This window comes from Protopterus annectens, chromosome 10.part0 (genome assembly GCF_019279795.1).
Source record: "Protopterus annectens isolate FY-2018-M chromosome 10.part0, PAN1.0, whole genome shotgun sequence".
In the NCBI taxonomy this organism is placed as follows: domain Eukaryota; kingdom Metazoa; phylum Chordata; order Ceratodontiformes; family Protopteridae; genus Protopterus; species Protopterus annectens.
The window spans coordinates 1,466,221,922-1,466,237,728 of NC_056744.1; the positions used below are offsets into that span (position 1 = coordinate 1,466,221,922).

Below are 15,807 nucleotides of genomic sequence, written 5' to 3' on the forward strand. Positions count from 1 at the left end.
ACTTCTCTAAAGCAAATTTCACACTCCTCAAAACCGAGGTGGAATCCTTCAAAGCCCCCCGGGCTTGTGGAAAATACGACCCAGACCACAGAATCCTTTATAAATGCATTCTATGAACACCTTCAGGAATGCATGGATCATGCAATCCCAAATAAAACCAAGACCCAATCCTCCAAAGGCAGGCGTCCTGTCTGGTGGACCCCAGCCATAAACAAACTATACAATAGAAGTAGGAAACTACATGATACAGCAAAATCCCAAAAAGGGAAGGCATCGCAGATCAGTATCAGCAAAAAAACTACAGGCACTCATAAAATCGTCTAAGGCCAGCTTCGAGAGAAAAATTGCACAGGACACTAAGGATAATCACAAAGCTTTCTTTAGTTAGGTTAGGAACCTGGGTAGGAATTCCCAGATATGCTCAGAATTAGTCCAAAATGACAAAAAATACACCGAACCCACAGACGTTGCCAACATCCTAGCTGACAGGTTCAGTGCAAACTTCTCCCCCCCCCCACCAAAAGGGCAGTGCTGCCCCCCCTGACATCTCAGATGCTCAGGTAAGAGCCGCCCTCTCCAAAGCAAAAAACACAGCATCAATGGGACCAGACGGTGTCCCAAGCCGCATCCTACATGAACTCCAAGAAGAGCTAAACCCAAACATAAAACTACTGTTCAATTTCAGCCTTACTACAGGATATGTACCCAAAGAGTGGCGTACAGCAACAGTGGTCCCTCTCCACAAAGGTGGTGCCTCAACGGATCCTGGAAACTATAAGCCTGACTTGGTCTGCAAAGCTATGGAAAGGATCATTATGGACCTCATAAATAAAGATATTGGGGACCTACAGACACTGGATCCTACCCAGTTTGGCTTTGTTAAGGGCAGATCCTGCCTCTTAAACCTGGTTGATTTCTTTGAAACAGTCACCAAGGCCATTGACGAGGGAAAGGTGGTCCACACAGCCTACCTGGACCTCGCAAAAGCCTTCAATACAATACCCCACTCGGGCATTATAGATAAGCTCACCAGCTTAAATATAAACCCCTATGTCACCAGATGGGTTGCAAACTGGCTCAAGGACAGAACCCACATGGTTAGAATTGCTGGAGCCATGTCAGACTCCAAACCAGTTACAAGTGGCATCCCACAAGGCTCAGTCCTGGGACCTCTCTTGTTCGGTATATATTTCTTGGAGGTACAGGCCAACATGGAAGGACTGTGGCTGACCAAGTTCGCAGATGACTGGAAACTGGGAGCCATAATAGACTCTCCAGCCGACACAAGCATCCTACAAAAGGGCCTCATAGAAACAGACAACTGGTGCCAGAGCCATGGCCTCAAGCTAAATGACAAAAAGTGTATAGTCATCCCCTTTGGCAAAAACAAAGTGCCCACAAATTACCACATAGGTGGTAATCCATTAAGTACGGAAGAAGTAATTAGGGACCTGGGGACCCAAGTTGATAGCAATCTCTCATTTGACAACCACGTGGCCAAAGTGGTTAGAAAAGCATTTTATATAGACAACCTAATCATGAAGGGATTCACATCTAGATCAGGGGAGGTCATCGTGCCTCTTTACTCATCCCTCATCAGGCCCATAATGGAGTACAATGCCCCTTTTGGAATGTACCTTACCAGACACCTGCAGCAACTGGAAAGACCCCAAAAGTACCTCACCAAGAGGATCAAAGGGCTCAAACAGATGCCATATGCTGCCTGGTTAAAGAAACTCCAGCTCTACTCAGTGGCATACTGCCTGCTCAGAGGCGATCTGTGCCTGACGTATAAAGCCATGTCCAACCCGGAATTAATGGACATGCTGCACCTCAGAAAATCCAAATCCCATCGAGCTACGCGCTCGAGAGTCTTGAACCTCAGCACTGAAATAAATAGGACATGCTGGATGGACAGATTCATAACCCAGAGACTCCCTTCACTCTGGAATAAAATCCCAGTCCAGGTTAGGCAGAGTCCCTCATTGACTCTCTTCAAGAGGAATCTTGATGAGTGGATGGGAGATCGTAGGTTTACCCCGGGTATCACTTCAGTGTCACTGTTAGACAGAGGTACAGTATACTAACCTCGTAAAAGGGCATAGCAAAATTCATTTAAAATGGGTGGTGAAAGCCAAACACACTCTGGCTAGGCTTATAAATGCCCTAGGGCAGATAGCCTAGTATGAACCTATGAACCTATAACAACCCCTGCTTCCGTGTGTCCGTTTAATGGAATGCTATGAAATACTCCCCATGAATTGACCAAAACATAGGGAATAGCAACAGTCTAACATATCCAATAAACTAAAATATAAATTTAATTCTAAACTTTTTTTCAAAAAGAATAAGAAAACAAGCTGCACGACAGCTGCCTTTCCATGGAGCTTCTTGCTGTAGCAGATGCAAATGCAGCAACATGGTGCATACCTTGTTTTTCCATGTACTTGAGCAGTCACACAACCAAACTTGTTGCCTGCACTGTGTGTACATATTTATCTGGCAGGAAATAAGATGTAGATGCAGGTGGGCCATTCAGAGCTCATTTTTTCTCATTCCCTTCCACTGAAACTCAAACTGTTTAGCTGAGTCAAGGAAATAAATTATTGCAGAGAAAAATACAAAAAACAAACTTGTTTTATTGAATTTAATGATTATTTCTTTACTTCTGCTATAGTAGCTGTGATGATGTGAGGATTGCCAGCTATGCCAGTTGAAGTAGGACATTTGATATGTAACATATGTTAGCAAAAGCTAGGTAGAGTTTTGCAAATAATTATATGTCATTTGTATATCAAGCTGATTTGTATAGGTGCTTGTGTTAAAAATGTACTTATAAAGTTACTTGTGTTAAAAATGTAAAAACAGTGGGTTCTGAAATTAATATATTCTAATAGAGGATACTGGAAGAGAAGATGTTAATCTCAATCCAGCTATCTTTGAAAAATAATTTGAAATGAAATTACCTGGTATCCCATAAAGATTGTATCTTACAGTTATGATTGCAGCCAGAGGCAAACTGTCTGGGAAAAATGGCTAGGAATCCTGCTGTATTGCCCTTAGCAGTGAACTAATGGCTACCCTAGAATTGTGGAAGGGTTGAAATGGTTTTATGGCTTCCAGATGCTATAACACATCTTAGCAAACCTGTGTGTACACGGTAGCACATACTTTTTCTCTCCTCCGCTATCAGCCAAGCTTTATTTCTTTTCCTCTCTATACTGCCAGCATATTGTTTAAAGTCTTGCATACTGAATAACTGGTTGCAATGAAAATCGCTCAACATACAGCTCTGCTATCTCTCACCTTGCACTGTTTCTCTTTTTAACTGCAAAGTATGTTGGCTTAGTTTTATGTTTATTTAAGGCCTTATCTACTATCTAGCAAGTCAGTATGCTGTAAAGTAGCTTGGCAGCAAGGACCCCCATTCTTAAAAGACACTCTATTAGTTTCAACAAACTTATATGTATTAAATGCTGGACTAATCAGCTTGCTTTAAGACATTTCTTACCCGATAGTAGTACTTTAAGACATTTCTTACCCGATAGTAGTATACAACAAAAACCTTTTCTTGCTGTTAACAGTACAAAGCCTCTTTCTGTTAAAATGTTTTTATTGATTGTTTCTGGACTGTGCTTACCTCTGGGCTTGGCTCAACCTGCTCCATTCACCCTCACTTTAAGCGGGCTCACTCCACTCACCTACCCCATTCCCACCCACCCCCAGTTTCCTTAAATTTATAATTGCACTAAACCACATATTATAACTCATTAGCCTATAACTTGGAACTACCTCATCCAACACACCCACAATCAATTATATCTTTCACTTTCTCCCCTCCCATTTGACTAACCATTATTTCATCCTTCGCACATCACTGTCTTCCCTACCACATCACTTTATCAATACACTTATCTCTCTACTAAACTTCACATACCAACCCACCCATATTTTTCTCCTATTTCTCTACTATTCACCATGTCAGTTATTACCACTCTTCTGAGCAACACTCTCCTACTCATTACCCTTTACCTAGCTTCCCACTGCACTACTTTCATCACATCAAACATAACGCACTATCCGTCTCCTACACTCCCCACTATTACATAATGTAGAAAACCAAATATCTATTTTCACATCTGTTCTAACCTATAGACTAACTCTAACATATTACTCTTGCATTATAAATATGTACCCTAACCCTCCTTTCTATCCAGATTTCTTTCATCGACTAATATCCAAGCTACAACTTTCTCCTTCTACGCTAACAGAAATCAAACTCTAAACTGACACACATCCTAACACAGGGCCCACACAGCCACTCCCACCCACGCTATAACACCCACAACACCTGCTGATACTACACTTCACCTTCCTCCCCTAAGAAATTCAAAATTAGACTTACTTATAACTAATTTTATCCTCAGAAGTGTCAAAAAAAAAGAAAGAAAACTAGTGAATTTCATGTAGCCCTAGCTACCTACATTCCTGATATAGACATTATTACAGAGACATGGCTAAAACCTCACATTAAAGATGAGGAAATACTTACTAGTGATTATAGTGATTATAATGTTATGAGACAAGATAGGTTCAACAAGAGTGGTGGAGGCATTCCCATCATGTACAAAAATTTCCTCAAAATTGAAAAATGAATCTCTACTCCCCCAGATCTAGGAGAAGCAGACATTCTAACCACCTGATTTGAAGTATATCTACTTGAAACCATCATAATTATTGCCTCCAACCTACCACCAGGAAATAATCTACCAACTATTGAATGTCTCCTATCTTGGGCATCCTCTTTCAACCAAGAAACTATAATGCTAGATTATTTCAACTTGGACTGGCTATCCTGCTCATTTGACAACCCCTCCAATTTTTATTAATCTATTCAATTTCACCCAAACTATAAACTCCCCCACTAGAATTAATAAACATACTAAGAAAGAATCTATTCTAGACTGGATACTAACAAATAAGCCCAACCTTGTCCACCATGCTGGTTGCCTCCACGATTCTCTCAGCAATCACTGCCCTAGCTTTCTACTATGGAAACTCATTCACTCCCCCTGTAATGTCATTTCCAAACACATATGCAACAAAAGAAACTTTTTCCATGCCATCTTAAATTCCCTACTTCAAAACTGCAACTGGTCACCTCTAAAATTGCTCCACCTAGACCAAGCTGTACAATATTTTAATGATACCTTCCTCAGCATCCTTAATAACCTCACTCCAACAAGTAAAATATGCTCTAAAGCCAAAAACCTACATTGGATAGTCAAAGATGTTAAATCTCTTATTAAACAAAGGTATAGAGCCTGGACTGCTTATCAAACCTCCAAAACCACAGAAAACCTCATCTCTTACAAACAACTAAGAAACCTAAGAAGCAAATATTATCTGACAAAAAAAAATCTTATTTTCTAACCTGTCATCAAAATCACATAACCCAAAACAATGTTGGTAAAACATTAACTACCTCCTCAACCCTGGCAAAACCTCTACTCCTGCACCATCTACAACAAATAACACCAAATGCTTAGCATCCTAGTTTAACTCTCATTTCATCATAACTATCACCTCACTTTTAAACAACAACAAATTTAAACAACCACTTACAGTGCCTACCTCCATTAACTCTAAACCCATCTACTTCTCTTTTAAACCCATAAAAAACCCTTATATAAAAAAACTCCTTATCAAAACTAAAACCTACCTGTCTAGCAGCTGACCAACTCCCTAGTGACTTAACTACTGCCACTCCATCTCTTATTCCGTATCTATCCTAATCAACTTGATCCATCGCAGAACAATATATCCCCATACTCTAGAAAATATTCCATATCATCCCCTTCTAGAAGGGAGGCCCATCTAAAGATCTCTAATTATTGGCCCATGGCCGTTCTCTTACCCCTAGCCAAAATCTTAGAGAAATGTATCCGTAAGCAGCTCTTACACCACATCAGCTTCCATGCAAAACACAGTACCTCCGCAACCCTCATGTTTCACTAACTACATCAACCTCCTCAAAAACAATGGACAACAAGTCTTGATATGTGCAAAGCTTTTGATATGGCATCCTACTAACTAGTATTCAACACTGTAGTCCCCTTCGACCTCAACTCTACAGCTCTCAACTGGTTCTTTAGGTGGGTTCCTATTATTTTAGTGAATGCAATGAATGGCGAACAGTGTTTATTCAAACATCATTACATGAAATGGCAAAATACCGAAAGCACGGAACAGCAATTTTTTTCCTAAGGAAAAAAAAAATCACTGGGCCGTTTTCGGACCTTTGCCATTTCCTCCACTGTGGTGCAATCTTGGAGTTGGTATATTTAAGTAGGGGAGTGTGAGGAGCACAGCCCCCTGCCTCAGGGGTCTGGGGGGTGAAGCCCCCCACTTTATTTTGTGTTTTGATGATTTTTTTTGTTACGGATCAGTGATTTTTTGACCTAGGGAAAAAAATTGCTGATCTGTGTGTTCGACATTTTGGGTTTTCGGAGATTGTGGGTCGATTATATAGCATTCGCAATTCATTGCATTCACTTATATAATATAGACCCCTTTAGCTAGCTTATTAATTGACAACAGGCAACTAAATGGGACAATAACATTTCCAAACTCATCCCAGCCTCCTTTGGGGTTCCTCAGGGTTCCATCCTTGACCCTCTTCATTTTATTATATTCACAAATAGTCTAATCACTGCCACTAAATCTGCTATCATTCAATATTCTGATGATGCTACTCTTATTTGCTCTGCTCCTACACCCCAAGAAATCCAGGATAAATTGCAAAAATCATTGCTAGATACTGAAAATTACCTAAATGAACTTCAACTCATCCTAAACTCAAACAAAACAAAATTAATGATCTTCTGCAACAGGAAATTCAAAGCAAACCCACCTCTTCTCTCCATCTACTTCACTAATGGCACTATAATATAACAAGTTAACTAAACAAGACTACTTGGTGTCACAATAGACGACAACCTAACATTTGATAAACACATATCACTCACAATTTAAAAAGTTCACATCAAACTTGGTGCACTACACAGAGCCAAACCATATCTCACTCAAAACACCAGACTAGCCCACAGCCAGATGTCACCTGTTATCTACTTTCTTGTACTGTTCTCTGATTTTCACTAATCTGTGCATGTCTGATTTACATCTACATGATTTCTGCTATAATAAAATAGCAAAAGTTGTTGCTAATATACAGAACAGGACCCATCACTGCCTTGCTCTTCAAAAACTACACTGGCTTGAATTTCCCAATCTCTTATCACTCATTCAGCTCACCACTGCCAACTCCATTATCCACAAACCAGAGAACCCCCCTATACTCTCCAACTTAGTGCAATGAAATACCAACACCAGGACCCTTAGATCATCTGATAAACTTATACTCAATGTAACTAAGTCCCATAATTACTTTGGTGACTCTTTCTTATCCTATAAAGTAGCCAAATAGTGGAACCTAATACCCCAGAATATCCTAAAAAAACACAGATAATCATAGATTCAAGCAACTCCTAAATTAATACCATATACTCAATAATGGCTATACTCCTGTAATACTCCTGGCTAGTTTCTAATGCTATTAATCAAATGTTTCTTTTCTGGTATCTTTTCCTTGTGCTACTTCTACCAAATGAAAATACCACAATGGTTTATTTTTGGTTATTTACCAAATTAGTTTCATATTACTGCTTGTAGTAAGGCTTAGGAAATATGTTTTCAGTTTACATTCTCTTTTTGTAAACTGTGATTGTAGGCAACTGTTAAACTTTTTGTATATTCTTTGAAAATCATTGTAAAATTTTTGTAAATTTTTTTTTTTTGCACTACTGTTATGGAGCTTTTCTCCCCAGGTGTCTGCTGAAAATGGGCTACTTGCCCAGCCAGACACTGCCCAGTTAACAAATGTAAAATAAATAAAGTAAATAAATGAAAAAAATATTTGTGAGATTCAGGTTAAGTTTTTAATTAAGGGGGGTAGTATGGGAACCCAAAGTCAGATGGCCAGATGTACATTATGTCATTTTGTAATCCAGCTCTGAAATTATGTTTTAATACTAGAAGAGACTGAAGTCTCAGGGCAGTCTGTTTTTGAAACCAGACAAGAAAACCACTCAGCTGCTTCATCTTGCCTTGCTTTTAGTAGGTAACTAGGGAATAGCAATTCTTTAGCTTAGTCAGAAAAATATAGCAAGATTAGTCAGAAAAATATAGCAAGATTAGTTAAGTACTGTTTTTCTGTAAATGTGTGATTCTATCCATCTGGGTTATTTTTAATATTTCCTGTGATTAAAACTCTGTTTATAATATATATTTAGTATTTTCATGTTATTTTATTATTTATTATTAAATATATTTAAACATTTCATTGTGACTGGTGTTTTAGAGAATATTTTAACCTTTGAGAGTACTTATATTTATTTGGTGACAATGTGACTGCTCCTGAAAGCCTTGCTGTATGGTCAACATCACCATTTGTATTGATATCAGTATACTTGGGTACCCTTGTAAGAGCATTAGAGTAGCTGACTTTGGAGTGTCTGGTGACAGTAACTACCTTATAGTCTGGGCAGAGGAGCATAGCTAATAAGTCTTTGCCGGCCTTTCCCGTGTGTGTGGGGGGAGCAGAGGGGCATAGCTAGTGAATCTTTGCCAGCCTTTCCCAGGTGTGTGTGTGTGTGTGTGTGTGTGTGTGTGTGTGTGTGTGTGGGCAGAGGGGGATAGCTAGTAAATCTTTGCCAATCTTTCTCAGGTGTGTGTGTGCATCAAAATCAAATCTCAAAGAGTGTGTGTCAGCTACTTGGAGCAGGGACACAGAGCACTGGTTTCACAGAGAGTGGCGGAGGACTTGGCTTGGACACTTGGCTGAGGAATTAACTCTACTGCTGTACCAGTGGGGAGTCTTACTGGGGGCCTGGAGAGAGACAGAGAGAGGAAAACCCAGCCCCTGGAGTGAGTGTGTTCCCTATGTGCTCTTAAGGAAAATTGTGCTAGATGCAGACAGCTGCATCTGGAAATACCATGTGTATCTATTTTTGTTCCAAGTGAATGTCCCTCACTGGTGTCAGTGGTGAGGATTCAGGCTCCTTGATTACTGGCCCAGAGGAGGGGATGTCACATACTGGGAGCAGTGGTGTGTATATTAATTGAACTTCTGTAGCCTGTAGGCAGTTGTCACTAAAGGTGTGTGTACTCTCAGCAGCCACAAGGTAAACAAACAGAGTTTCATTTTCACAACAGTTTTATTTATTTATTTAGTTAGTTAGTTTAGCTGAGTCAGGGAAAGCAGGCAAAGATGTCAGCAGAGGATTATGGCAAACTGACAAAGGACCAAGGTGTGTGAAGGCAAAGGAGTGGTGCATGCCAGCTTGACTAAAAAGGATGTGATTTCAGGCTTAATTGCAGTCACAGCTCAGACTAGCAACCAGGAGGATAACCAATCTGCTGATGGGAATTTGCAGCTCTCAGAGACAGGACAGTTCACCCTTTCCTCAGAGGATGTAAAATTTTATCTGGAGTTAAACAGACATGAACTGGAGGCCCAAGAAAATGAGGGACTGCGGCGGCTGAAGGCCGAAAAAAATGAGAAGCAGCCCCAAGAAAATGAGGGACTGCGGCGACCGAAGGCCAAAATAAATGAGAAGCAGCATCAACATGAGATGGAGATGCCGACTCTTTGTCAGGGTCATGGGGAAGGAAATCACAACTCCAGAAGCAATAAAGGTCAGTAAATTTCTTTCACAATTTGCAGAGGGTGATAATTTTGATAGTTTTATTCATATATTTGAAAGAGTATGTAAACAGTATAATGTTGACCAAGGGCTCTGGGTACGGTTCCTGACCCAGTGCTTCATGGTAAAGCTGTAACTACCGTTTCTAAATTGTCTGATACTGATGGTCTAAGCTATGATAAAGTAGAACAATGTTTATTAACAGGCTTTAAGTTAACACCTGAAGCTTACACAAAGAAAGTTTTGTGAACATAGATACAAAGCAGATGAAAGTGTATGTGATTATATTGCTGAGTTAAGTACATACTTTCACGGGTGGGTGTCAGATCACCACTTTTGCAAACTGGCAGAACATTTGGTGAGGGAGCAAGCCCTTAGCACTTTGCCTGAGAACATGAGACTCTGGTTGGCAGACCGGGAGTGTAACCCTGCAGATGAGCTGGGGAAAAAGGGGATCTCTACTTAGCAAGCAGGGCATTACTGCACAAGAAGAGGATACCCAGTGCTGCACATGGATATAAGGAAACCCATGGTGGGAAGCCTAAACCACCCCAGGAGAGTCTACCAGGAGAAGTCACTTGTTCAGGTACATGGCCAGGATCAACGGTTAGGCATTTTAAATGCAACCAGTGGGGCCATTTAGTATGCAGATGTCCATGCAGGCAAGGTGGGGAAGCCAACAAGCAGGAATAACAGGATGTCAGTGGTAAGCTGTCTGGAGACAACAGGAGTACTAAACTATTACCAGAGTTTATATCCAGTCTTACTGGATGGAAGACAGGCCACTGCTAAGAGAGACACAGCCTCTGACATAACCACTGTGAAGCCTGCAGTGGTTAAAGAGTTGTAGTAATTGCTTGGGCAGTCCATTCAAGTCAGAGCTTTAGGAGGGACCCCATTCCAAATGATTTTGGTCAGGGTTCAGCTTGACTGGGAGGGTGGAAATGGAAGCAAGCAAGTAGGTGTGTTTGAGGATATCCCTGCAGACGTCTTGATAGGGAATGATTTGGATAATGCAGTACCTTGTGTGCATGCAGTTACATGCAGTCAGGCTTGCAGACAGCCATGTGGGTCTGATAGCCTGTGGGAGACCCAGAAAGACCCCACACCTGAAACCAGGGCAGGTGAGGTGGCTACTTCAGGGAGGGAGCTACCCTGTAGCAGTGAAACTGAAGGTGAGCCACAGTAGCTGGTAGATACTGGTGCTCCCTTGGATGGAGTGACTGCAAGTGCAGAGATGAATGGGTAGTACCCAGGCTAACAGTGTGGGACTGCTGCCAGAGGATACCAGGCTTCCTGTGGAAATTGAGCTGGGAATGGTTACAAAGACAGAGTTGAAACAGGCTTAACTCCTGGACCCTACACTAAGAGCCTTGATGGAGATAGTTAGGGAGGCACCTGATTCTCAAAGAAAAAGGGAGTCTGTATGCTGGAACAAAGGGTTACTGTCTAGAGAGTGGAGACCTGAGGGAGGGCTAGAGGGTGAGGTGATACAGCAGTTTGTAGTGCCTGGAGCCCGCCATCTGGCACATATAGCCATAGCGTATGACATTCCTTTTGCAAGTCATATGGGCATAAGTGGTACCAAGAGACGTATTATGCAGAAGTTATATTGGCCTGGGATTGCAAGGCATGTAACAGGGTACTGCAGGACTTTTGAGCAGTCCCAAAAAGTAGGCAAGGCAGGAGAGAAGGTCAAGGTTTCTTTGATGACTTGGCTTGTGATTGATGAGCCATTTCAGAGGGTAGCTATGGATATTGTGGGGCATCTAAGCACCCCAAGTTCCACAGGGAAGAATTATATCCTGTTAGTATTAAATTATACTACCAGATACCCTGAGGTAGTGGCTCTGTCCTGCATTGGGCAAAGGTGGCAAATGCTTTGATAGGGATTTCCAGCAGGGTAGGTTTCCTGACAGAAATACTGACTGACAGAGGTGCCAATTTGATGTCAGACCTGCTGGTTTGTCTGTGGAAACATTGTGCAGTGAAGCACCTAAAGACCATCCCCTACCACCTCAGACTAATGGTCTTGTTAGAGGTTAACCTCTACACTAAAGAATATAATACAGGCATTTGCAGACCATTTTAAGAGAGAGTGGAACAAATATTTGTCCCATTTGCCGTTTGCATACACAGAGGTACCCCGGGAATCCACAGCTTTTTCACCCTTTGTGTTGCTGTATGGTCATAGAGTAAGAGGGCCTTTACATCTGATTTGTCATGAGTGGGAGGGTGGGTGTGAATCCCCACAAGGAGTCTGTTGTGGCGTATGTCCTAAACCTCACAACAAAGCTTAGGGAGCTCATGGGCTTGGCCCAGGAAAATGTGGCAGGAGTCCAATAGCAGAAAAAGGTCTGGTATGACAGGAATGCTCGAGCCTGAGAGTATGCCGCAGGACAGCAGATAATGGTTCTCATTCCTGTCAGATACAATAAACTGCAGACAGCTTATGAGGGGCCCTTCAAAGTGGTGAGGAAGGTCAGTTATGTTAACTACATGGTAAACCTGCTAGGCAGGAGGCAGGGGCACAATTTTTAACATGTTAACATGATGAAACCTTACCATGATAGAGGCCCTGGTGCTGAGTATTTGCAGTGGATGGCAAGAGGAGTCTGATGGGGATCTGGTGACTGATCTCCTCAGTGAGGCTTGAACTGACACCTCAGTGGAAGAGGTAACAGTATCCCAATGGCATTCCCCTACCCAGGTTCGAGAAATCTGAGCAGTGTTGCAGGAGTTTGGGGCATGTTCACTGGGAAACCTGGGTGCACCCACCTGATCCAGCACCATGTGGATACAAGACCCCAAAGCCTATCAAGGAGGCCCCTTATAGGGTCCATGAGAGAGTCAGACTCTGAAGGAGGAGATACAGGAAATGTTGGAACTGGGGGTAATCAAAGAGTCCAGGAGTCCCTGGGCCTCCCCAGTGCTGCTGGTACCAAAGAAAGATGGCAGCACCAGGTTTTGTGTGCTACAGAAAACTAAACAGTCACACAGAGTCAGGTGCTTACCCCATGCCTAAGACAGATGAAGCCTTAGAGCAGGTGGGTGGAGCTACGTATCTGACCACTGTTGATCTGACCAACGGCTACTGGCAGGTGCCCTTAACTCCCACTGCTATACAGAGGTCAGCCTTTGTGACTCCTTTTGGATTATACAAGTTCACAAATATGCCTTTTGGGATAAAAAATTCTCCAGCGACATTTCAGAGGCTTTCAGATCATATCCTAGGAGATTATGCCCTTCCTTACCTGGATGATACTGCCATTTACAGCCATTCCTGGCATGAGCACCTTCAGTATGTCAGGGAGGTCCTGGGCAGACTGCAAAGGGCAGGGTTGACCATTAAACCCAGTGAGTGTCAGGTTGATATGGCAGAGGTTTCCTACCTAGGACATTGAGTGGGGAGTGGTAAGATCAGGCCAGAACTTGCCAAAGTGGAAGCTATTCAGCCATGGCCTGCCCCGTTACCAAAAAGCAGGTGAGGCCATTCTTGGGGACAGAGAGGTACTATAGAAAATTTGTTCCCAGTTATAGTAGTTCCTCCTCTCACAGACCTGATGAAGAAAAACAGGCCAGACAAGGTATTGGACCCCAGCCTGTGAGCAGACATTCCGAAAGCATAAAGGGGCTTTGGGATGACCCCCTGTGTTAGCCAATCCAGAATACAGCAAATAATTGTTTGTGCAGGTGGATGCTTTGAACCAAGGAGTGGGGATTGTACTCAGCCAGACTTCCTCAGATGGAGAAGAGCAACCACTTGTATATCTCAGCAATAGACTGCAACCCAGGGAGGAATGTTATGCAGCTGTAGAAAAAGACGGTCTACCCATAGTATGGGCACTGCAGAAACTTCAACCCTATCTGTATGGAAGGACATTCGCTATAGTTACAGACCACAATCCCTTAACATGGCTACAATGAGCCAGCCAGCAAAATACCAAGTTATTAATCTGGAGCCTAGGGTTGCAGGCATATGATGTGACAATGCAACACCATAGTGGGGTTAGCAATGGCTATGCAGATGGGGTCTCAAGACAGGATATGGGTTAATGCATTCCTATACGGGCCATTCCTCTCAAGAAACATTTCTCCAGGGTCACCTGAGAAACTAGCTTGAGTCTTCAAATGGGGCTAGATGTGATGATGTGAAGTACTGCCAGCTATGCCAGCAGAAGTAGGGCAGTGGATGTGTAACATATGCCAGTATAGCTAGCTGGAGTTTTGTAAAGAATCATATGTCATTTGTATATCAAGCTGATTTGTACAGGTGCTTGTGCTGAAAATGATTTATATAGTTGCTTGTGTTAAAAAAAATGTGCCAACAGTGGGTCCTGCTGGTCAGAAAAAGAAATACACCTGTATGCCAGACTGTATTGTAACTGTGGAAATTAATATAGTGTAACAGAGGATACTGGAAGAGAAGACATTAATCTCAGTCCAACTAACTTTGAAAAATAATTTAAAATTAAATTACCTGATAGGCCATAAAGACTGCATCTTAGAGTTATGATTGCAGCTAGAGACAAAATGTCTGGGAAAACAAGAACTAGGAATTCTGCCGTACTGCTCATAGCAGTGAAATAATTCCTAGCCTGGAAAGGTGGAAGTACTGAAATGGTTTTATGGCTTCCAGATGCTATAACACATCTTAGCAAAGGTATTCTTTGTGTGTGGTAACACATATGTGAGAAATTTTGGTTCATTTTCCAGTAAAGGGGGCTAGTATGGGAACCAGAAGTCAGATGATCAAATGTATGTCATGTCATTCCTTAATCCAGATCTGAAATTATATTTTAATACTAGATGAGACTGAAGTCTCGGAGCAGTCTGTTTTTGAAACTTGACAAGACGACCACTTCATCATGCTTTGCTATAGTAAGTAACCAGGGAATAGTAATTATTTAGCTCATTCAGGAAAATATAGTGAGATTAGTCAAGTACTGTTTTTCTGTAACAGTGTGAATCTACCCATCTGGGCTATTTTTAATATTTCCTGTTACTGAAACTCTGGTGTTTATTGTAAATACATATTTAGTTTTTTCATGTTATTTTACTATTTATTATTACATATATTTAAACTTTTCATTGTGAATCATGATTTAGAGAATATTTTAACCTTTGACAGTACTTATATTTATTTTGTGACACTGTGACTGCTCCTGAAAGCCTTGCTGTTTGGTCAACATCACCATTTGTATTAATATTAATTTTACTTAGTATAACTGGGTACCCTTGTAAAAGCCTTAGAGTAGTTGGCTTTGGAGTGTCTGGTGACAGTAGCTACCTTATAGTCTGGGTCGAGGGGCATAGCTGGTAAATCTGTGCCAGCCTTTCCCAGGTGTGTGTGTGTGTGTGTGTGTGTGTGTGTGTGTGTGTGTGTGTGAAAATCAAATCTCAAAGAGCATGTGTGTCAGCTACTTGGAGCAGGGACACAGAGCACCGTTTTCACAGAGAGTGGTAAAGGACTTCACTTGGACACTTGGCTGAGGAATCAACTCTACAACTGTGCCAGTGGAGAGTCTTAATGGGGGCCTGGAGAGAGAGAGGGGGGGGGGACAAAGCCCCTGGATTGAGTGTTTTCCCTGTGTGCTCTTAAGGGAAATTGTGCTTGATGCAGAGAGCTGTATCTGGAAATACTGTATCTATTTTTGTTCCAAGTGAACATCCCTCACTGGTGTCAGTGGTGAGGATTCAGGCTTCTTGATTACTGGCCCAGAGGAGGGGATGTCACAGTAGTTGTACTTGAATCAGTTTTTTTATTTTACTTTTTAGTGGAGGAATCAGCCAAGTGTACAATTGACAAGTCTGTGGAAAAAGTGGGGTTTGCACTTTTCCCCCCTTGCATTATGGTTCTGGTGTTCTTGCACTGAAGAAACTATGAAGGGCAGTGGGCACTGAGTTTTTGGTTGCAAGCACTGACATCATTTATATCTAAACAATTAATGCCAGTGCTTTTGCCTCATAGCGGAGTACTAAGGAAGGACTAACCATGGAAAATTACAATGCAGGAGAGTGGAAAGGAACAATGCATTCTGAT

The 15,807-nt window shown here is 41.8% G+C and overlaps 1 protein-coding gene across 1 annotated transcript in view; it reads right to left on the reverse strand.

Moving 5' to 3' along the window:
• The window catches only part of LOC122813655 (ADP-ribose glycohydrolase OARD1-like), a 244,751-nt gene that overhangs the window by 60,196 nt on the left and 168,748 nt on the right, over positions 1-15,807 (reverse strand). The gene's annotated exons all lie outside the window — the stretch shown is intronic.